This window comes from Oncorhynchus mykiss, chromosome 14 (genome assembly GCF_013265735.2).
Source record: "Oncorhynchus mykiss isolate Arlee chromosome 14, USDA_OmykA_1.1, whole genome shotgun sequence".
NCBI lineage: Eukaryota > Metazoa > Chordata > Actinopteri > Salmoniformes > Salmonidae > Oncorhynchus > Oncorhynchus mykiss.
Window position 1 is genome coordinate 33703272 of NC_048578.1, and position 10000 is coordinate 33713271.

A 10000-nucleotide genomic window follows, 5' to 3' on the forward strand; every position below is an offset into this window, starting at 1 on the left:
AACGTCTCTGATTTGAAGCTGTGTGTGTGTGTGTGTGTGTGTGTGTGTGTGTGTGTGTGTGTGGTGTGTGTGGTGTGTGTGGTGTGTGGTGTGTGGTGTGTGGTGTGTGGTGTGTGGTGTGTGGTGTGTGTGTGTGTGTGTGTGTGTGTGTGTGTGTGTGTGTGTGTGTGTGTGTGTGTGTGGTTTTACTATCCTTGACCAGAAGCCCTCCCAAGCATTGTGAAATAATAAATACATTCGGACAAGTGGGGATATTTCGCCACAAAGAAAAACTCCATTTTAGTTTGGAGTTAATGTTAGTGTTAAGGCTATGTTAGTGTTAGTGTTAAGGCTATGTTAGTGTTAGTGTTAAGGCTATGTTAGTGTTAGTGTTAAGGCTATGTTAGTGTTAGTGTTAAGGCTATGTTAGTGTTAGTGTTAAGGCTATGTTAGTGTTAAGGCTATGTTAGTGTTAGTGTTAAGGCTATGTTAGTGTTAGTGTTAAGGCTATGTTAGTGTTAGTGTTAAGGCTATGTTAGTGTTAAGGCTATGTTAGTGTTAGTGTTAAGGCTATGTTAGTGTTAGTGTTAAGGCTATGTTAGTGTTAAGGCTATGTTAGTGTTAGTGTTAAGGCTATGTTAGTGTTAGTGTTAAGGCTATGTTAGTGTTAGTGTTAAGGCTATGTTAGTGTTAAGGCTATGTTAGTGTTAGTGTTAAGGCTATGTTAGTGTTAAGGCTATGTTAGTGTTAGTGTTAAGGCTATGTTAGTGTTAGTGTTAAGGCTATGTTAGTGTTAAGGCTATGTTAGGGTTAAGGCTATGTTAGGGTTAGTGTTAAGGCTATGTTAGTGTTAGTGTTAAGGCTATGTTAGTGTTAGTGTTAAGGCTATATTAGGGTTAAGGTTATGTTAGGGTTAAGGCTATGTTAGGGTTAAGGTTATGTTAGGGTTAAGGCTATGTTAGTGTTAAGGCTATGTTAGGGTTAAGGCTATGTTAGGGTTAAGGCTATGTTAGTGTTAAGGCTATGTTAGTGTTAAGGCTATGTTAGTGTTAAGCCTATGTTAGGGTTAAGGCTATGTTAGGGTTAAGGCTATGTTAGAGTTAAGGCTATGTTAGGGTTAAGGCAATGTTAGTGTTAAGGCTATGTTAGTGTTAAGGCTATGTTAGGGTTAAGGCTATGTTAGGGTTAGTGTTAAGGCTATGTTAGTGTTAAGGCTATGTTAGGGTTAAGGCTATGTTAGTGTTAAGGCTATGTTAGTGTTAAGGCTATGTTAGGGTTAGTGTTAAGGCTATGTTAGTGTTAAGGCTATGTTAGGGTTAGTGTTAAGGCTATGTTAGTGTTAAGGCTATGTTAGGGTTAGTGTTAAGGCTATGCTAGTGTTAGGGTTAAGGCTATGTTAGGGTTAGTGTTAAGGCTATGTTAGGGTTAGTGTTAAGGCTATGTCAGGGTTAGGGTTAGGTTTAGGGTTAACGCTATGTATGGGTTAGGGTTAGGGTTAGGGTTAGGTTTATGGGTAAGGCTATGTATGGGTTAGGGTTAGGGTTAAGACTATGTATGGGTTAGGATTAAGGTTATGAATGGGTTAGGGTTAGTGTTAGGGTTAAGGCTATGTATGGGATAGGTTCAAGGCTATTTATGGGTTATGGTTAAGGTTAAGGCTATGTATGGGTTAGGGTGAAGGCTATGTATGGGTTAGGGTTATGTATGGGTTAGGGTTATGGTTAAGTATGGGTTAGTGTTAAGGTTAAGTATGGGTTAGGGTTATGGTTATGTATGGGTTAGGGTTATGGTTATGTATGGGTTAGGGTTATGTATGGGTTAGGGTTAAGGCTATGTATGGGTTAGGGTTATGGATATGTATGGGTTAGGGTTATGGTTATGTATGGGTTAGGGTTATGGTTATGTATGGGTTAGGGTTATGGTTATGTATGGGTTAGGGTTAAGGATATGTATGGGTTAGAGTTATGGTTATGTATGGGTTAGGGTTAGGGTTATGTATGGGTTAGGGTTAAGGCTATGTATGGGTTAGGGTTATGGTTATGTATGGGTTAGGGTTATGGTTATGTATGGGTTAGGGTTATGGTTATGTATGGGTTAGGGTTAAGGATATGTATGGGTTAGAGTTATGGTTATGTATGGGTTAGGGTTAGGGTTATGTATGGGTTAGGGTTATGGTTATGTATGGGTTAGGGTTATGGATATGTATGGGTTAGGGTTAAGGCTATGTATGCTTGTGCACATAGAAGTCAGTGATTCATGTCTACTATTGGTCAGTGAGGCAGTACACACGTGATGCGACTAAAATGAAAGGGTCTTTAGTTGACTGAAATGGCCCACTGTTTTCATCATCCTGACCATAACTAGACTAATCATTACTAAAATGAAATAGTCTTTAGTTGACTGAAATGGCCCACTGTTTTCATCATCCTGACCATAACTAGACTAATCATTACCGAAAGGACAGACGTGACTAAAAAGGAATTATATTTGAGTCATAATGGCAAAGACTAGACTAAATAAATACAAATTGTTCCAAATTTAACACTGGACTGTGTGTGTAGGGGTGTGTGTATTTTTGTGCATTTTGTGTGTGATTTGTGTGTGTGTGTGTGTGACTTTTTTAATAATGTCTCTGATTTCAATCGAGGGCTTTCGATGGACAGACGGCGTTTCCATTAGAAACACATTAGCCGAAGACTTGTTTATTATAAATGTAAGTATAATTGAGAGGAATTATCCATTTAACAGTGTAGAGTCTTTCATTAGAATCGCATTGATGGTAAAGTCATGATATAACCCAGATAGCAAAAAATGTCCTCCTGCATGCTAAATCCCACCAGCCCAAGGCTATAAATTCCTACCTCCAGCGGGTAAATGGAGTTGGCCGTTCAAGACGTGATTTGCATCTGGAGGGCAGCACCCACTCATAGGACCGCTATAAGCCCTTGGCAGGCCACTTGGGCACCTCTGGCTTTTTTTTTTTTTACATCCACTCAGAGGAGAGATATAAGCCTTAGGCAAGCCATCTAGCCATGAGCTAATGTGAAAGACAATAGCAAGAAATTGCTTTAATCTCAAATTGGGCCTGCCACCTTTCAGCTAACCACAGCCAGCCAGAGGCTGCAAGCTGTTATTGTCGTTTCTATAAATACCCTTACATTTGTTGTGATTTTAATTTGTTTTGATTTATTTGCTCATGTAAAAACACAATACAACAACACATGTGGACATGATGAATTTACAATAATAGAGGATGACTCAGAAGAAGTGTTACACCCAGTAATATAGAGTTTAGCTACATTCATGATGTACTGATTATGCCCAAAAATAGCCAACATTTTTGCCATTGATTTAATATACCATATATATTTTCCATCAACCTTTCAAACCTGTCTTTGTAACAGATAGTAAGTAGCCAGTAGCTTTTTGGAATTTTGGAATTAACTTCCACAGGCTTTTGAAACAGTTTAATTGTTTGTATCCCATCACCACGAAACGTTTTGAAGAACTGAACAAAGCTGCACCACCAATCCATTTGACTTCGATAGATGGAGCACCAATCCATTTGACTTCGATAGATGGAGCACCAATCCATTTGACTTCGATAGATGGAGCACCAATCCATTTGACTTCGATAGATGGAGCACCAATCCATTTGACTTCGATAGATGGAGCACCAATCCATTTGACTTCGATAGATGGAGCACCAATTCGCTAGCATGGATTTTGAATCCTGCATGGAGAGACAAGAGTGCCAGTGACATTCGCGGGAGATAATAGACTTTGTTAGATAGCTAGCTAGTCGGTTTATTTCTTTTTTTTTCAAACCAACGTTTTACATTTTTTGTTTGTGCACCAGATTGGAATGAAACCTTTGTTTGTTCAAGTAAGTAACGTTACTGCTGTCCTGAATTTGTGAGCAGTTTCACTTATGTAACACTGACGTCAATGAGGACAATAACGTCAGCTAGCTAGGCAGCAAGCCGAACAAGCTAATGTTACTTGGTTAGCTTGTTAACATTAGATGGCTTGCCAATATGAGCTAGTGAGTTAGAAACGTGAAATTGGCCGTTGCTAGTTAGCTTAATGATTGTAAATGCTGTTAAATTTGGCTAGTTTCCTATCTGATGTTTACACTGAGCTGCACTGGAGTTGGAATGCAAACATGGACATTAAAACGATGTGGTACCGGAGCGAGATATGAGTCAGAAAACAGACCTACATAACAACTTATAATTGTTTTCAGGAGCTTGAAAGTGATTAATTGCTATTTTTTTTCTATAGGCCCAGGTGGGATCAGATCACTGAGTGAAGAAGGGGCACAGGTTGCCACCATGCCACCATGCTAAGGACCTTTTTGCTGCTACTGGCCAATCAGATAACAACATAAGAACTTGCTCTTTTTGCTGTAGCCTGAAACATGATGGTCTGTAATAGTTTTTTAGGAGTGTTACAGTGTTAACTGGTCTTTTGTCCTCCATATAGGTCCGGTTAACACACATTTTGCTGTGGCAAATCGGAAACAGTGGATGACCGAACGCTTGAGATGCATAACAAGATCAATAACTTCAGCCTATCAACAGGCCACTGGAGCTGCTGGACACCAGGCTGAGTTGTTGCAAGTGCTCATTGCTAAATGGGATGTTAAGGCCGTCCTCCAGAAACAATTATAGCTGCATCAGTTTCCCCATTAAACAACATAGTGTTTAATATTAAATCATTATCGCTGCATCGGTGTCCTCATTACATAACATAGTGTTTAATATTAAATCATTATCGCTGCATCGGTGTCCTCATTACATAACATAGTGTTTAATATTAAATCATTATCGCTGCATCGGTGTCCTCATTACATAACATAGTGTTTAATATTAAATCATTATCGCTGCATCGGTGTCCTCATTACATAACATAGTGTTTAATATTAAATCATTATCGCTGCATCGGTGTCCTCATTACATAACATAGTGTTTAATATTAAATCATTATCGCTGCATCGGTGTCCTCATTACATAACATAGTGTTTAATATTAAATCATTATCGCTGCATCGGTGTCCTCATTACATAACATAGTGTTTAATATTAAATCATTATCGCTGCATCGGTGTCCTCATTACATAACATAGTGTTTAATATTAAATCATTATCGCTGCATCGGTGTCCTCATTACATAACATAGTGTTTAATATTAAATCATTATCGCTGCATCGGTGTCCTCATTACATAACATAGTGTTTAATATTAAATCATTATCGCTGCATCGGTGTCCTCATTACATAACATAGTGTTTAATATTAAATCATTATCGCTGCATCGGTGTCCTCATTACATAACATAGTGTTTAATATTAAATCATTATCGCTGCATCGGTGTCCTCATTACATAACATAGTGTTTAATATTAAATCATTATCGCTGCATCGGTGTCCTCATTACATAACATAGTGTTTAATATTAAATCATTATCGCTGCATCGGTGTCCTCATTACATAACATAGTGTTTAATATTAAATCATTATCGCTGCATCGGTGTCCTCATTACATAACATAGTGTTTAATATTAAATCATTATCGCTGCATCGGTGTCCTCATTACATAACATAGTGTTTAATATTAAATCATTATCGCTGCATCGGTGTCCTCATTACATAACATAGTGTTTCATATTAAATCATTATCGCTGCATCGGTGTCCTCATTACATAACATAGTGTTTAATATTAAATCATTATCGCTGCATCGGTGTCCTCATTACATAACATAGTGTTTAATATTAAATCATTATCGCTGCATCGGTGTCCTCATTACATAACATAGTGTTTAATATTAAATCATTATCGCTGCATCGGTGTCCTCATTACATAACATAGTGTTTAATATTAAATCATTATCGCTGCATCGGTGTCCTCATTACATAACATAGTGTTTAATATTAAATCATTATCGCTGCATCGGTGTCCTCATTACATAACATAGTGTTTAATATTAAATCATTATCGCTGCATCGGTGTCCTCATTACATAACATAGTGTTTAATATTAAATCATTATCGCTGCATCGGTGTCCTCATTACATAACATAGTGTTTAATATTAAATCATTATCGCTGCATCGGTGTCCTCATTACATAACATAGTGTTTAATATTAAATCATTATCGCTGCATCGGTGTCCTCATTACATAACATAGTGTTTCATATTAAATCATTATCGCTGCATCGGTGTCCTCATTACATAACATAGTGTTTAATATTAAATCGTTATAGCTGCATCGGTGTCCTCATTACATACGTTGGTGTTTCATATTAACTCAAAGTGGCTATTCATGGGGATGGCATTTCTTATTTGCATTTCTGTGTATTGCCCGCTAGGAATATGTTAATGCTCTTTTTCATCTTATGCTCTCTCTCCCTCCCTCTCTCAATTCACTCTCTCTCGCCCTCTCTCTCAATTCACTCTCTCTCGCCCTCTCTCTCTCAATTCACTCTCTCTCCCTCTCTCTCTCTCAATTCAATCTCTCCCTCCCTCTCTCTCAATTCACTCTCTCCCTCCCTCTCTTTCTCAATTCACTCTCTCCCAACCTCTCTCTCTCTCCCTCTCTCAATTAAATCTCTCCCTCCCTCTCAATTCACTCTCTCTCTCCCTCTCTCTCTCAATTCAATCTCTCCCTCCCTCTCTCAATTCTCTCTCTCCCTCCTCTTTCTCAATTCACTCTCTCCCTCCTTCTCTTTCTCAATTCACTCTCTCCTTCTCTCTCTCTGTCTCTCTCCCTAACTCTCCCTCTCTCTCCTCTCTCTCTCTCTCCCTCCATCTCTAAATTCACTCTCTCTCCCTCCCTCTCTAACTCTATCTCTCCCAATACTCTCTCTCTCTCTTTCTCTCTTTCTCTCTCTCTCTCCTTGCATGCTATTCAACAGTACACACACTCTCCCCAGGTTATGCATCTTCAGTGGTCTGGCAACTGTAAACTGCGACTGTAAACTGTCACTAGCAATCATTATGATGGAGACCCTGTGCCTAAGCAGACAGATAGCTTTTACAGCCTCTCCTCCGCTTACCACTGTGTGTGTGTGTGTGTGTGTGTTTAGAACTGCCTCTCTCCTGAACAGGCGAGAGATGTGAGGAACAATCTGCTCCCTCTGCAGGTGATGGGAAATACACACACATACATACACACATACACTGCCCAATCCAATATTTACATGGTTGGGAAAATTATGACAATGCTCACTGTTGATATTGTTGTATTCATATCCCTCACGTATCTCTCTGGCTCTGGCTAATTTCACAACTGTCATCTCTGCCCAGAAATCATTCTCCTGCTGTCTCCACACACACACACACACACACACACACACACACACACACACACACACACACACACACACACACACACACACACACACACACACACACACACACACACACACACACACACAGAGACGTTTCCCAGGATATAATTAAAGACCAGAGCAGAGAGTTTTTCCTGCCTATAAGACTTGTGACCTTTGTCAGGGCAATGCAGACAGACACACAAAGAGAGAGAGAGAGAGAGAGAGAGAGATAAACAGAGAGAGAAACAGAGAGAGACAGAGACAGAGAGAGAGAGAGAGAGAGAGAGAGAGAGAGAGACAGAGACAGAGAGAGGGAGAGAGAAAGAGACAGAGAGAGAGAGAAAGAGACAGAGAGAGACAGAGAGAGAGAGACAGAGAGACAGCGAGAGACAGAAAGAGAGAGGGAGAGAGAGGGAGAGAGACAGAGAGAGGGAGAGAGACAGAGAGAGGGAGAGAGAGAGAGAGAGAGAGAGAGAGAGAGAGAGAGCGAGAGAGAGAGAGAGAGAGAGGTAGAGAGACAGAGAGACAGAGAGAGGGAGAGAGAGAGAGAGAGAGAGAGAGCAAGAGAGAGAGAGAGAGGGGTAGAGAGACAGAGAGAGGGAGAGAGAGCGAGAGAGGGAGAGAGAGGTAGAGGGAGAGAGAGAGAGAGAGAGAGAGAGGTAGAGGTAGAGAGAGACAGAGAGGGAGAGAGACAGAGAGGGAGAGAAACAGAGAGGGAGAGAGAGAGAGAGAGAGGGAGAGAGAGAGAGAGAGAGAGAGAGAGAGAGAGAGAGAGGTAGAGAGAGAGCGGTAGAGGTAGAGAGAGAGGTAGAGGTAGAGAGAGACAGAGAGAGGGAGAGAGACAGAGAGAAAGAGACAGAGAGAGAGAGACAGAGAGAGACAGAGAGAGAGTGTGTGTCAACAGTAACCTTGGGAAAATCCTCTGCATTATCATGAACAGCAGACTCGTACATTTCCTCAATGAAAACAATGTACTGAGCAAATGTCAAATTGGCTTTTTACCAAATTACCATACAACAGACCATGTATTCACCCTGCACACCCTAATTGACAACCAAACAAACCAAAACAAAGGCAAAGTCTTCTCATGCTTTGTTGATTTCAAAAAAGCCTTCGACTCAATTTGGCATGAGGGTCTGCTATACAAACTGATGGAAAGTGGTGTTGGGGGTAAAACATACAACATTATAAAATCCTTGTACACAAACAAGTGTGTGCGGTTAAAATTGGCAAAAAACACACACATTTCTTCACACAGGGTTGTGGGGTGAGACAGGGATGCAGCTTAAGCCCCACCCTCTTCAACATATATATCAACGAATTGGCACGGGCACTAGAAAAGTCTGCAGCACCCAGCCTCACCCTACTAGAATCCGAAGTCAAATGTCTGCTGTTTGCTGATGATCTGGTGCTTCTGTCACCAACCAAGGAGGGCCTACAGCAGCACCTAGATCTTATGCACAGATTCTGTCAGACCTGGGCCCTGACAGTGAATCTCAGTAAGACCAAAATAATGGTGTTCCAAAAAAGGTCCAGTCACCAGGACCACAAATACAAATTCCATCTAGACACTGTTGCCCTAGAGCACACAAAAAACTATACATACCTTGGCCTAAACATCAGCGCCACAGGTAACTTCCACAAAGCTGTGAACGATCTGAGAGACAAGGCAAGAAGGGCATTCTATGCCATCAAAAGGAACATAAATTTCAACATACAAATTAGGATTTGGCTAAAAATACTTGAATCAGTCATAGAGCCCATTGCCCTTTACGGTTGTGAGGTCTGGGGTCCGCTCAGCAACCAAGACTTCACAAAATGGGAAAACACCAAATTGGTACTCTGCATGCAGAATTCGGTAAAAATATCCTCCGTGTACAACGTAGAACACCAAATAATGCATGCAGAGCAGAATTAGGCCGATACCCACTAATTTTCAAAATCCAGAAAAGAGCCGTTAAATTCTATAACCACCTAAAAGGAAGCGATTCGCAAACCTTCCATAACAAAGCCATCACCAACAGAGAGATGAACCTGGAGAAGAGTCCCCTAAGCAAGCTGGTCCTGGGGCTCTGTTCACAAACACAAACACACCCTACAGAGCCCCAGGACAGCAGCACAATTAGACCAACCAAATCATGAGAAAACAAAAAGATAATTACTTGACACATTGGAAAGATTTCACAAAAAAACAGAGCAAACTAGAATGCTATTTAGCCCTACACAGAGAGTACACAGCGGCAGAATACCTGACCACTGTGACTGACCCAAAATTAAGGAAAGCTTTGACTATGTACAGACTCAGTGAGCATAGCCTTGCTATTGAGAAAGGCCGCCGTAGGCAGACATGGCTCTCAAGAGAAGACAGGCTATGTGCTCACTGCCCACAAAATGAGGTGGAAACTGAGCTGCACTTCCTAACCTCCTGCCCAATGTATGACCATATTAGAGAGACATATTTCTCTCAGATTACACAGATCCACAAAGAATTCGAAAACAAATCCAATTTTGATAAACTCCCATATCTACTGGATGAAATTCCACAGTGTGCCATCACAGCAGCAAGATTTGTGACCTGTTGCCACAAGAAAAGGGCAACCAGTGAAGAACACACACCATTGTAAATACAACCCATATTTATGCTTATTTATTTTATCTTGTGTCCTTTAACCATTTGTACATTGTTTAGA

General features: G+C 40.5%; 1 protein-coding gene across 3 annotated transcripts in view; it reads right to left on the reverse strand.

Moving 5' to 3' along the window:
• The window catches only part of LOC110487786 (glutamate receptor 3), a 254309-nt gene that overhangs the window by 204172 nt on the left and 40137 nt on the right, over window positions 1-10000 (reverse strand). The gene's annotated exons all lie outside the window — the stretch shown is intronic.